This window comes from Aptenodytes patagonicus, chromosome 1 (assembly GCF_965638725.1).
Source record: "Aptenodytes patagonicus chromosome 1, bAptPat1.pri.cur, whole genome shotgun sequence".
Taxonomy (NCBI): domain Eukaryota; kingdom Metazoa; phylum Chordata; class Aves; order Sphenisciformes; family Spheniscidae; genus Aptenodytes; species Aptenodytes patagonicus.
Genome location: NC_134949.1, coordinates 180559042 through 180573131, shown reverse-complemented (window position 1 = coordinate 180573131; position 14090 = coordinate 180559042). Strand labels below are relative to the sequence as shown.

The 14090-nt window shown below is 42.2% G+C and overlaps 1 protein-coding gene across 15 annotated transcripts in view; it reads left to right on the top strand.

Moving 5' to 3' along the window:
- The window catches only part of LMO7 (LIM domain 7), a 133679-nt gene that overhangs the window by 42853 nt on the left and 76736 nt on the right, over positions 1 to 14090 (top strand). The gene's annotated exons all lie outside the window — the stretch shown is intronic.

The following is a 14090-nucleotide window of genomic DNA, read 5'->3' as shown; positions in this document are numbered from 1 at the left end:
AAAGGAGAGGGGAGGAAAGGTGAACGAATTTTGTAAACCAAGATCATCCGGTGATATTGTTGTTAAAATACCACTTCAAGATAGTCATTGAGAGAGCTGATGTTTTAACCCATGGAAAAGGTTTTATATGGAATATTGTGTGCTATACATTTTTTTTGTACTGAATTAGGGAACTGAGGTGCCTTTTTTTAAATGAAGTAAATGCATTATTAATTTGTTATGTCATATTTGCTTTTGTGACACCTTAATTCTCATAAAATCTAATAGGGGCTTTATATTAGCAGGATTGCCTAAATTCCAACCACATTTTAGGCAACTGAAAATAAGCCTTAGCTTTCACCTTTAGTTTAATTATACTGCTGTCTAGTGATTTTGGGTGTGGATCACAGTGGTTCAGGTATAATCACGATGGAATGGATAAATAAATATATGTGTTTTGATGATGAAATACTGAAATGAAACTTGGCATTCAGTTAACAAAAAATGCTGAATTGATGCCTTAAAAAACTTAAAAAAAACTGATTAAACTTATCCCCAGTTTGGCATGGTGCAGGAATGCTGGGCTGCAGCTTGTGTGGAAGGGTTTGTTAAAACTATTTGGGAGGGAGAGTTGGACCCGGCCATAACTTGATCTTCATCTAGCAGCTTGCACTGCAGCCCCGCTGCTCCATTTCTCTTCTGAGGCACGTGCCTCCCGTGGTTTGGGTGAGATCTAACTATCATCTTAGCCATGTTTGTTTATTCATTTATGTTCCGCTTTGGAAAACTGAACTGCTTCACTGGGGGTAAGGCACCAGAGCTGTTGCAGGGAAGCGGTGGTCAAAGACGAGTGACCGAAGAAGCGTCCATGCAGCTCTTGAGGTGGTTTCCTGAGGAATGAGGTGTGCCATCTGCAAGGTGCAAAGGACCAACTCCAGCGGTGGTCACAGAAAGATGCCACTTGCTGCAGGTTGATTTTTAAGAGCGCACGGCAGGTTTCAGAGATGGTGATGTTCCCGTAGGTTTCCCAAAGGGAGTTAGCTGGGATGTGGCTGTTGTTTGTTTTGCTTTAATTTTGTCCATTTTTTTAAAATTCCGTTTATTTAAAACCTCTGCACTAAAACAGTTTCTAGAAAATGAAAATTTAATTTCTGCTTATCTTTCAAACTGTCAAAAATACACAGTTTGTGTAAAGAGCAATGCATATATTTTCCCCAGTACAGCAGAGCAGGCAAGCAAACCGGCACGGAGCAGCAGTTCCTGAAGCCCTCTGGCATTTCTGGGGGACATGGTAAGGGTGACCAAAAGGTCAGAGGATTGTGGAAGCTGGGGTTTCATTATGCACGGTAGTGAAAGTGCAGTCTGCCTTAAAAATCCACTTTTTCTGGTCCATACTTACGTGAAACAGAGATGGGATTTAAAGAAAATTACTCAAATTGATAAATCTTGCTAGGTTCAGATCCTGCAAAATGATTCTGCTTAGAGTTCTTGAGGGGTGGGGGTGGTGGAAATAAAATGAATGCTTAGCAAAAGCAAACCCAAAGAAAACCTGGTTCTTAATAAATATGGGCTTTTCAGCTTGAATCCCAGCATGTGAGATGGTTTGGATATAATCACCCACTTGTCAGACTTTGTGGTCTGACAACGTATTTTTCAACAAGACTCTGCGGAGCATTTTGAGGCGCATCTCTGGCTGCAGCACCGTTGTTCCCCAGAAGCCTGGGGACGTTTCCAGCTCACTTGGATGAACGCGTCATGGACCCGGATGGAAGTCATAAGACCTCATGAGACAGTTGGAAGATGAATGAGTTTTGTATAGTATATGCAATCTTGATGTATCTGTCAGGATAATTCGTTGCTCAGGATAAATAACTATGCTTTGTAGCAAGGCAAAATTTTAGTTAAAGTAAGCTTCCAGCTGAGACCAGGTGGTGAAGCAAATTCAGAGTTACAGTCAATACCTCCTTTGGAGAATGGTAGCTAATGGGAACCTTGCCTTGCAACATACGGATTTGCTTGCTCAAGACCATCTAGCCTTCCTTGCAGCTCCTGTGAGTAAGGTGGAAGTGCAATGCTTTGCTCTGTGGTTGGGAAGCGTATCATCACATCGGAGGTGTGAGGGCTGTGGTCAAACCACAGGGCAGAGTAGAAAGCTATTGGGTTTTTAGAACTGTAAATGAAATGCCATTAGCGCCTTTTTTTAAGTTGTTCCTTCATTTCAAACGAGTAGAGATGTTGCTAACTCTGACTCTCTCAATGCAAGTGCTGAATGAGCACTGAGAGATGAATATTAGCACCAAATGTCATCTTCGTGAAGTTCTTCAGCTTTGGCAGAGGGATTTTTGGTGAACTTTTGTTTCCCTTTCACACGAGAGAATAAAACTGCACATCTCTAGGCGATCCCAGGTTTGAACATGTGCATCTGAAATACTGTAGAGTGGGATTTTTTTTTCTAGCGGGGATTAGGTTTCCTTGAAGGTGAAGAGTGTCTTGATGGTTTTCCAGGCAGGATTTTCCGAACGCTTATTTTCCTGGTTCACCAAGGCCCAACATGCCCTTCTGACAAGTGCTACTCAAACATCATTCTCTCTTTAATGCAATCTAATATAACACCACTACCTTCTATAATTTACTTATTTAATGTATCAGAAGGTATTAATTCCACTTACACCAAGACAACCACCTCAAACAGTGAGGGAGAGCCACATTATTACAGAGATCATCAGCATGTACCTCCTACACTAGGAAAGTAGGGAATAATAAAGGTAAGAAGGGAGAAATATGAAAGAAAGCTATACCAAAATGAAAGGGGAGATAAAGACAGGGGTGGAGAAGATAAAAAATGCTGCCATTAAAAAACATTTTTCTGAGCCTTTGTGCCTAACACTTTGCAAACCATGGATCCGCCCTGGTACTTTCTTATCTCTTGTCATCAAGTAGAGCTGGCCAGAAGTTCCTTTTCTGTGGGAAAGTTTTCTTGACAGGGTTTGGTTTGGTTTGTTTTGTTTTTGTGTTGCAGGGGAATGGCATGCAGATGACATTTTTACTTTATGATAGGACACTTTTAAAACAATTTTTCGGGTAAAATCCATATTTGCAAAGTGAAGATTATTTCAGTTGTATGTTTTATTTAGGACTTGGCTACAAAGTTCCTTCTCTAGATTACTTAGAATCAAATTAGTTATGTTTTCCAATTAAATTTAAAAAAAATGGTGATAATATTAATATCAGAGGTTTTATTTCAATTTAAAAAAGAATCCTTTTTTGCAAAGCAAGTCTACTTCCAAAGTTCATTCCTTCATGCTGAAAATCCTGACTGTTTTTTCCTGCTGTTCACCTCCTTGTGTTTAGTATGGCGTTTATATTGGTCCATGCTTGCTTTCTTCTTGCATTTTGTATTTTTTTTAAATAATTTGAATTTTTAAATATTAAACTCCTGCTCTGTGAATTGGACTACTATGAGCTACATTAGTAATATTAATAGTAGCTTGTCTGGTATGAGAAAATGAGTATAAGAGAACTTCTCCTTTCTTCATGGCAAATGAGGAAGGGCAAACACACAAATACATGAACTAAGTTACATAAAAGCTACTGTTGTTTGCTTTGCTACCAAACACCAAAAAATAAAGGCTCAGACCCGGATGGCCTTGCTGGTTGTGGAGCAACTAACAGCGTCCAAAAACATTCATAAGAAATAGCCTCATAAATTTTGGTTGAGAGCCGACTAATGAGCTGATAACCATTCGACGTGCTCTTCTTTTTTTGCTTGTCTGATGCTTCTTTTTGCAGTGATGAGGGAGTAATACTGAGTGATGTGGAGCGTTGCTTTTTCTTCTGAAGGTTTAAGTCACCTTTTTGAGGAGGCCCAGAATACATCACGGCTAACGCGGCGGCTGTGGGCTCTGCCTCGAGCCCTGCCTCCATTGCCCTCCCTCTCCCTCATGGCTGATCTGGATCTTGGGATTTTGATTTGTCTTCGGACTGTAAATTGGAAACCTGGAAGCTGGTTAGTATTGCTTTTCATAAGGCAAGGCACAAGAAGATACACGTCTTTTTCTGAAAAGTTGATAATTTCAACGTGTAAACGAAGTTAAAGAGGCATCATCGCCCGTTTTCCTGATGAATATGCTCAGGAAGTTGTTGGGGAATTCAGAAGACAAGTGTTTTAAGAAACTTCTAGTTACTTGGCATAATCTTTGCTTGCGTTAGTAGAGATTTTTGTTTTTCAAGAGCAATTAGCGTTTCTTGTGACTTTTAGTCTTAACTTCTATATACGTCTAAAACTGAAGAGGAAGGGAGAGAAAGTGAAAGTGGATGCGGTCTGACAGAACTCGTGCCCTTCATCCAACCTGTGTTCTCCTTTATAAGGCAGCCTATACGTTTAATGCAGGCTCAGGAACATTTCAGACGGCCAAAATGAGGTCAGGTTCCTCTTTATAGTCATAGTTATCTACCTCTTTTTGTTCAATATCCTTTCTATGCTGCAGGTAATGAAATTTCCAATAAGTGTTATTTTCCTTTTTCCTGTGGGAAGCAAGAGATTTTTTTCAATAAAGAAATGGTAATTGCCAGGAAGGACAGTGTAACTTTAATAATCATATTTTACTATACTTAAAAACAAAAAAACCCCAAACACCAAAACAAACCAGCCCCCCCCCCCCCCAAACCAAACGAGCAGTTTGAGGCAGTATGTTCTCCATGCTTTTTGCCTTTTTTTTTTTTTTTTTTCCCTCTAGATATTTCAGCCTGTTGTTATGCTTAGGTTGAATCCAGTCTGCTCTGGCAAATGATATAGTCTTATTAAATACCGAAAAGCATTTTAATGTGTAGTGGTATGTTTACTGCATTGTTTTCAATAAGTGCAGTAACATCTTCAGATTTTTAAAGTGCTTAAACCAGATGAGGACTTCTACCTGACTGTTACCAAACAGGTGACTAGGATACACCTTAAGTATCTAGTTTTGTTCTGACAAGTACAATTACATGGGAGGGGAAACTTTTTTCTTTGATCAGTGGTCCAGCTGAAGTGCTCAAACAAGTTTCCTGGACATAAAAGAATTTATATTAGTCTGAGAAAATATCTCTTCACCTGGGAAGTGAAGGAAATACCACAGCATGGTATTTCAAATGTAACCATCAAACAACATGTTAAATTTCTTACTTAAAGAATTTTTGTGATATTTTTGTCAGTGCTACAAAAAATGCAATTGGAAATTAGCATGTGTGTTTTCGTTGCAAAATTCAGAAGTTTCAGTTGCCATTACTTCAGACTCCTAAGCAGATATTGCTTCAAGTTTGGGAGAATGATGGGCACACAAACTGGGGCATGAAAATTAAAAAAAAAAAAAAAAAAAAAAAAAAAAAAAAAAATTGAAGGTTATGACTTTTTTTTTTGTCTCTGTAAATTTATGAAGCATTTTAGAAACCTGATCGTTATACTTAAGAATTTAAGAAAAGTCTTACCTCTTACATAAAAAGTTTTTAAATGTTAGATCTCAGAGTACTTCGCAAAGAGGTCTTCACCACGGTTTCAGTTCTACACCTGAAGATAGCAGAGCGTGGGCAGAGGGAGTTTTAGTGGCTTTCCTCAGGTCAATCAGTAAGTCAGAATAGGATAGGGGTGAAATTTTGACTCTCAGTCCAATTCTCTCAGTCTATATTGCGAACCAAAAAAAAAAAAAGTCTGACCTGAGTTCTGAGAACCCAAAACCATAAATTAACAAATGTCAGGGGTGATGCAAGACCTGATAGGAATGTATGTGGAACTATAAATCACTTCTGGTACTCCTTCTGCTGTCTTATGGGAAAGAGGAATGTGGCTTCTATGGAAATACCTCTGCTAGACAATTAAGAAAAGAGGGTTGTGTGCTAGAAAGGAAGTATGGTTATTAATAGAGATGACATTGTTCTGTAGTCTTTCAATGCCTGATAGTGAGAGTATGTAATCTCGGCAGTGGCTTACTGATGTTTTGTGCCCTTCTGCTTGAAAACATATGGTACATTTCAGCCTTAGCTCTGAATTTCCTTTAATTGTTTTCTGTTGCTGCCTAAACACTTTGAAATGTAGGGTGTGGGGAAAGGGGAGGTTGATGCAAACTCTTTGTGACATTTTTAGTAGCTGCTCAAGACTTCGATCAGGCAGAATGAAACCCAGCCGCTGGATTGAACTTGATGGGTTTTGGGTGATGGTGAAGTGAAATGTATCTGGGAGACATAAGTGGGGAGAAATTATATGGGTGCAAACTCTAAGAAATGGTGGTTCAACTGCTCTCTCTGATACCTAGTCAGGGGACAGTAAGTGCTGTGCCTGTTGGTTGATCTCCATGAATCAAAAGTAGTATTTTGGGGATGCTTTAAATGAGATCATGTCTTCCAAACTGATGCTTCCAGCGTGTTACTGGCATGAGATGTCAAAATGCTAATTAATTAATTGAAAAAGTCTTAGTAAAATAACTGTAAAGCAATATGATTGGCAGCAAGAACTTTCTAATGTGGAAATTTTTCATTCCTCTTCCTACTCTAAACCAAAGCTCTGAAAAAGTATGAGCCTTTTTGCCTCAACTTGCCAACAGTTAACAAAATACATAAATACAGTTGCCAAACAAACTGCAAAAAATTTCCATTTATCAACTCAGTCAGCTGTAGTCTGTGGTATACTCTGTCATTTGTATGCTATTTTTATTTCCTTAAATAGTTGATGACTCTCTGTGTTTGTAAAGAAATGTTCCTTCCTAACTGGAAAAAAAAAATGTCAACCACGTAGAAAAGGTACACACCTTAAATCATACTTGTGACATTTATAATCTGATTTCTCCTGCCTTTGCCAAGGAAGCGTGGTTTTGAGATTTCTTGCGGCAGTCGGTGTTTATCTATGTTAAATCTTCATAAGCTGGACACTACAGTGCTTTTCTCTTTGGCTTGTCAAATGCTTATTGATGTGCGGTGCTTAAAATTCATGGCAATTTCCAAAGAAAGTAGATGTTAATTGCAGCGGTGATAGCTTTTGCTGCAGTATCAGTGCTGGAGCCGTACAGCTATGCTACTCATCCTTCTGTTTGGTACAACATCCTCATACCACATCTTTTAACGCCTGTCTGAACACCTCCGCGCCCATGTGCCTGTGCTGAATCACCTTCCTCCGGTGATAAATGTAAAAGATCTATTAAATACGATGCCAACACCAAATGCAGGGTGCCGAGACGCTGCAGCTGCGGTGACCGAGCTTGCTTTCTGCGGGGCGTGAGGATGGAGGGAGACACGAGGAAGCCTGGCACTAAGGCAGATTGTCTCCGAACCCACTCGTTGATCCGGGCGTGCAGGGGGAGCTTCTCTATGCCGTGGGACGAGCCCACGTAGGGCAGAAAGAGTTAAATAGGGTAGTAGGATGCTACTCCTATTGAGAAGCAAAAGATGTGTGGCTGCTGAAGGAAGCAAAGTTAAAGGAAACGTCCAAATTCTCTTCTAAGAAGAATGAAGTACTAAATCATAGTCTAAAAATCAGGGACTATGTGAATTGAGGATCTGAGGCAACTTGCTGTGTTTCAAGCCCTGTGTACAGAGGGGCTGAATTTAATCTCTATCATTGTTATCCTGTGTGAGCAAAACAGAAAAACTTATGTATACAAATAGAAAAAAGGGGGGCAGGGGTAAGCAAGCTCTGCCAAAACTTTCAGTGTTTCAAGAACAAGAGGTCTTTACTTCTTTTATTACTCATTAGGCTTCAGGGGAGTTTCACTTTTAAGTGGATTACTGCCATTCCAGTTCTGTGTAGTGGGGTGACTTGGCACTGGTGTATTTTACACACTTCGCTTGTAAAGTCTGTTTTGTATAAACCGTTTGGGGTGAAAAGCACATCACCTGATTTTTTTTTTTTTTTCTTATTATTATTTTTTTTTTTTCCCCCCTTGACTTTGACTGGAATGCATGTAACTGGTGGGAAAGTTCAGGCTTGTCTAAACACAGAAATAGCCCGGGATGGTTATTCCAATCTGGCTTTCCGAGCCTATACTTTCTTTACAGTAAGAATGCCTGCGAGTGGGTGAGCTACATTCCCTTTGTCTCATCCAAAATGGGATGAAGCCGTGAAGTGCAGAGAGCTCTCTCGATTAAGAAGGCATGTCTGCCCAGGGTGCCCGTGTGCTGAACTTTTGCCCTTCTCCTTTCTAGCTGGCCTTATTTGGTAGCAGTGACATCCCAGAAACACACCTGCGGTTTACAAGCTGATATTCACTCTTTCTTATCAATAAAAGGCTCATTTGGTACACGTTGTTGCTGTTAATACGTGACTGTAATGCCATCGCGAAGGTTAACGCTGTAGCACGGTAAGAGACGTGGGCCTGGGAGAGATTTTGAGTCACTGGGGACAGTTGATCCCTTCCTGTGTCAAGCACCTTGAAAGCTGCCACCTGAGAAGTCCTGCTTCAAAAAAACCCCATTAATTTCTGTTGTGTGTTTTCCTTAATCCCGTTATTCCTGTTGGAAAGAAACTGTGGAGCTCAGCTTGCAGGCAATGAGGTGAGCTGGGCAGAGAGGTCTTCTGCTGGCCGTTACACATGGCAGTGGGCAGTGTCAGGAGCTGAGGAACAGACTCTGGGGAAGAGCCTTCAACACACACCTTGCTCTTACAGAGGTCTGTGACCGGCTGCTGTCATCCCAGATGGAGTTGGGTTTGGGAATGGACGGGCCTTTTTGTCCAAAACCAAAATGCTTCTTGTCTAAGGCTGCTTCAGAACATGGTTTCTGTAATGGTTGAACTCTGGTGAGACCTGTGAAGTGCAACGGCAAAGAGGAACGTTCCTCTTCCTGGCTGTGATTTACAGTTATTGATACCGGGAGCACCAAGGTAACAGGAGAGTTTATGGAGAAAGTTTCATTCCTGCGTTCTGGCAGCAGGAGCACCTGCTTTTTGAGAGGAGGGCTGGAAGGGAATTGTTGGAAGAGTTGGTGTCTGTAATCGTGCGTAGAGCTGGGGCAGGGAATCCTTGTGTCAAGGATCACAGTAATTTATTATTTTACACAATGTGGAAAAACAACGAAGGGCACACGGAGGGGAGTGGCAAAGCAATTAGCACAGCTTCTGATCTTTGGCCAATACAGTGCTCCGTGCATGCTGTTATAGGTGGGATAATTTACCGAACAGAAGCCTTGAGGTTACTCTAAGTCAAATTATGCCTGCAGGATGATTGTTTTAATTATTATTTTTAGTTTTGGGCCCAAAAAGGGAGGAAAAAAGTAGCTTAGCTACTCCACCCACTCCTCCTCCTTTCGGTTCAAGGTCAAACCCGTTAGCAGCCTTCAGAGAAATATGGAGAGCTGTAGGAGCTGGGATCGCAGTCTACAGACGGGACGAGTGGGTGACGGGCACTGAGCATCCCAGCGTGCAAGGCCAAGGTGGTAATTGGGAGTTCCTGGCTCCCAGGCCTGTGGTCAGACCACAAGGTTGGTTCAGCCCTGTTCCCTGCTCTTCCCCCCGGCCCCTTCTGCCCCCACCCAGCACCCGCAGCCAGCGCTAATAGCCGAAACATACCTCCGAGGAAGAGCAAGTTACCCGACCTGTTCAACGAGCTCCTGCTGTAGGTTTCTTCCTTTACCCCACCTCCAAATATAAACAACACGGAGCTGTGCAGTGATGCTGCTGCAAAATGCAGCTCTAAATTCTGTATTAAACTGATTTGAGCCAGCGTTAGTGGTCAGTGTAATGCTGCGTCTATGAAAAACACTTTCTACTTTAAAAAAATACCTCTTTTTGTAATGGAAATAGGCCATTACTTAAGGGAATGCGGGTGCCATTAAGGAGGGTTTGTTGTGAATCCAGAGCTGAAGGAGGCACAGTGTAAGCTTTCAAGATGACTCCAAATGTCTTCATAAATGTAGTACTAAGAAACATGCCTGTTAAATATGATCTATTCAAATTATTTTCAGAATTCTGCAGCCAAAAAAATGCCTCGGTCTTCCTAAAATGTCAAAAGTTTTTGTTGCTAGGCACTGTAGGTACCGAGTGGGGGTTTTTTTCTTTTTTTTTTTTTTTTTTTTTTGGGAGCCTGGAAATTGAAAACAACTTCTGGCACCAAGTCATGGTCTGGATGATGCTGTAATACTTCCATGCAAATATGCTTCACGGTCCTGCAAGCATAGGGTGCCATTGTGAAATTCCGTTCCCATCCTTCCCCTTCATACTCTGAAAAAAAAACCCCTAAAATCCCCAACAAAAAAAATCCAAAACATAGCTTGACTAGCAGTAGAACGAAGGGCTCTAACTGAAATGGTGGGTATTTGCATAAGAGTGGGAGACAACCTGGAGGACTGTCTTCATCTATTGGCCGACGCAGCCAGGAAAAACAGAAAAACACCATGTTAATTAAATTGTTTTTCTCCCAGATGCCAAGTGAATTGAAAGATGTGCTATGACTTGTATGCCTACGAGATCTTGCTGTGTTTTGGTGCATGTGTAGGGCCTCAGAGAAACAGTTAACTAGGGAGAAGACAGGCTTACCACACAGCATGACTGCACCCTAAAGAAAGCAAATGTATTTACACACTTGTTTAAATTAATATTCCTGCCCCACCCAGATAATCATGATAATGAGGGGTTTATTTTTTTAATTAAATTGCAGCTCAAATATACAAGCCGAATTTAGTGTGATGTTGTGTTGCACATAAGTAGTCAAAATAAGATGGTATTTACACATTCTTATATAGAGACCTCGCTTCTTAATTACCGTTCACTTCGTGCTCTTTCACTTTAGAGATTTTTAAAATTCTTTTTGTATTTTACACACTGTATGTCCCTTCTCAGGTTGGGGTTTTTTTTCTTTTTACTTAAGGTCAACTCTTTCTTGATCCTTTTTTGCATCTCTTCTTTTATCTTTTCCCTCATTTCCCTGTTGCTCATGCTATGGGTTTTTTTCTGTTTTAGAAGTGCTCTTTCTTTCTTCCCTGTTTTTTTTTAGGTGTTGAGGAACCTATATACTTCCCTACCACCACCACCTCATCGGTGCTATATGGCTGTCTTCCTTTTCATAGTGCTGCATGAACTTTGTCTCAAGTTCTTGCCATGGTGACATACGTTAGAAGCTGATGACAGGTGCAAACACAGCACCACTGCCAGTTGTGATGCCCCAATTTTTCCATTACTTGGTTTAATTGTTTTTTAAAGGAAGGTGTCCACCTTCTCATGTTATCCCGTACAGTGACTGGCTTCTTTCTTCTTTGTGCTCTGAAGGATAGCGATGGGAACAAGCCCTGCAGTGGCAGCCTGGCTCTTCCCACCCCATTCACCTGCTGGAGCTGCAGAGCCCTGGCGCAGCCGCCCTGCCCCTTGCCTAGGAGCAGAAGCAGCGCTGAGGTGTGGCGAGGAAGGACAGGGAAGACTCGGCTCTTTCCTCTCCTCATGTCCATGAGGTTGCAGGAGAGAGAAAGGCAGCCCTGCTCAGCTAGGACATTGAAGGGAGGGCATGGACCACAATCTCACTTTCAATATGGGCATGGCATCTTGTCTCCTTCTTAATGTTGGTTAGAGGGGCATGCTTGGACAGAGGGAAGGTTTTGTGGCTAGTGATGCCCTGTAGGGACCAGAAAGGCAGGCGCATGCCTGAAAGCATGCGGTATTGTTTGCTATTCCTCCAAATGGTGGTATTAAAATGCCTGCTCGTGGATGACCTCCTTCCCACTGCTGGCTCCATCTCTCCCCTGTTACAACTTTGCGGAGTTTTTGGGTGCAGTTTGCTTTGAAGTTTGAGGCAAAAATGAAATGCTGAATGGTAATCGCCCTACCTAGTCAGCATTCTGCGGTGTGCGTTTAATGTAAGTCTGTAGGGCGTGTGGGAATCTCAAGTCATGCTGGGAGCATCTGAAATGCTCTGCTGTTTCATCATGCAATAGTCTGGGGGGGGGGGGGGGGGAACCCGTCCCTTCCCCAGACTCCTTCCAAGCTCCGTACCTCCTCCCACCAAAACACTTAGAAGTAGTAATAACATAAGGGAATTGTACTTGAATTTTGTGGTTAAGGCTTCAGGCTTTATTTTTGTTGTGATTTAAGACCTGTAATTGTGTGATGCTAATTCCAACTTCAGATGCTCACAGAAATGCATTGATCAAGCTCTGTATTAAAATCGTCTAGTTGATTTTGTCCCCATTGTCCCTGTTAGTCAGTTCAGAAGCTTTCTTTTTTAACAGTCAGAAACCTTATGTTTTCTGCCTAAATGTATTTGATCTGCCCGACTGTGGATCCTTGCTTTTGGACTGGGCAGCTCTTCTCTCCCCTTCTGGTGTTGCTCCCCTTGTGCTGGTAGATGGCAGCAGTATTGCCTCTCATGCTCCGTTTTATTGGTGTAACGGAACCAAGTTCTCCAGTTCTTCTCACTATATAGGTCCCTTGTCTTCTCCTCCTCATACTCCTCTTTCTCTGCAACTCTGCTAATTTGAACCTTTCTGAAATTTAAACAGCCTGCCCTCGTTTACAGAGATTGGGAACACCTCAGTGGCAGAGGGCGTGTGTGGACACAGGCATGAAACCCTTTTTTTCTCAAGCACGCTGCTTGGGTGACTTGTGGTCACCAAGAGAGAGGCCTGGTACATTGTGCTCCTGCAGGCTTTTGAATCCTGAATGTTTAAAAAGAATCCTTTTTGTGGAGTACGATGAGATTCAGATTGCAGTATACCCTTTGGAGCTGAAGTGGTAACAACCATTAGCCTTATTAAAGTACAGTTATGTTGGTAAAAGGAATAGCGTGATGGCTTCTATATTTGAGCGCATTAATCACTGAAGAAAGTTCGTGTTCACGTTTCTAACGATAAATCTAACTGCAAGGTTGATAGCTTGTCATTTTTTTTCTGCTTATTTCTGTGGTGCTATTTAAAATTCATTTTCAGGTTCATTATTCTGGTAGGGTTTAAAACTGCTGCTAGCTATTTTGAGACCTGTAACTTCTGTGATTTACTTTGATTAGGGATGGTCAAGAATAACTTGGCAAGGACAGTATTTAGAAGTGCTGATTTGTTGAAATTATACCTTTTTGTGCCAATATCAAAACCTGAGCAACAGCCTTTTGGGTAACCTCTCTTGATGCTCTGGGGATGAATTCCAGGCCCTGACCGGAGGAGAGCTGGTGTTGGGGCAGTCACCTGTGAGATAGCAGGCGTAATCAAACCGCCGGCTTGGGAGCTGGGGGGAGGCAGATTTTGAACCATGTTTTATCCTGCACACCAGTGAGTGCTGTGACTAGTTGTGTTCTGCCTCCTGTGTTATCTCCCCCGCCTCTGACCCATTTCTGAAGGTCTTGACTCATGTCAGTGATGATGTTCTCAGGGGCTGTAAGTGTTATTTATCAGAAGGTTGATGTCTGATAGGTTCAGTTGCTGTGACACCTTCAAAACTAATTCTCTCGTACTCCAACAGTTTGGTGGTTGTGCAGCCAAGCAGCTGCTGATGAGCAACTCCTCTGCTTTGTTTTCGTTGCACTCGGGGTGTAGGCAGCATCCATTTCTCTAAATCCCTGAGTCTTCTTCCTTGTTTACCTGCACAATGTCCTCATTCTCCACAGTTCAGTTGATGTAACCCATAGGTTTGGGAGTTTACTCTGAGTTTTGGTGCCTGGTCGGACCCATCAGGACATACTGCCTCGGTGTTGGTGTCAGTTCTGTTCGTTACCTTGTAACTACTTGTTTCTTCTGCTCTGCCACTTTCTTCCTTTGCCTTGCCTGCCTGTTCCTTGGACTCCCCAGACCCCTAAATACTGACCTGATAGTTGCATGTGTGGTGGTGGTGTTTAACAAGTAGTTCCTCTCCTTCTTGCAATGGGACTTTAACCTGTGGTCTCTTGCATGCAGAAGAAACGATGCCTTTTCAAGTCCTTGAGGTTTTGGTGCTAATATGACAATTATTAATAGACTAAAAATGCCATATTTCACCAGCTTTCCCTGTAGAGACATTGCATGGAAAGGACGACTAAATGCCCCTCCTGAGGCTGCATCCCCAGCACGAAGCTCTACCTTGGCCACTTGTGCAGGCAGCCCCTTGGGTACTGCAGGAGCTGGTGCCGAGGCAGAGGTGAGGTTGCCTGTCCTCTATCCTTCCCAGCCCCCTCCGCTCATCCACCACCGTGTCATGTCCC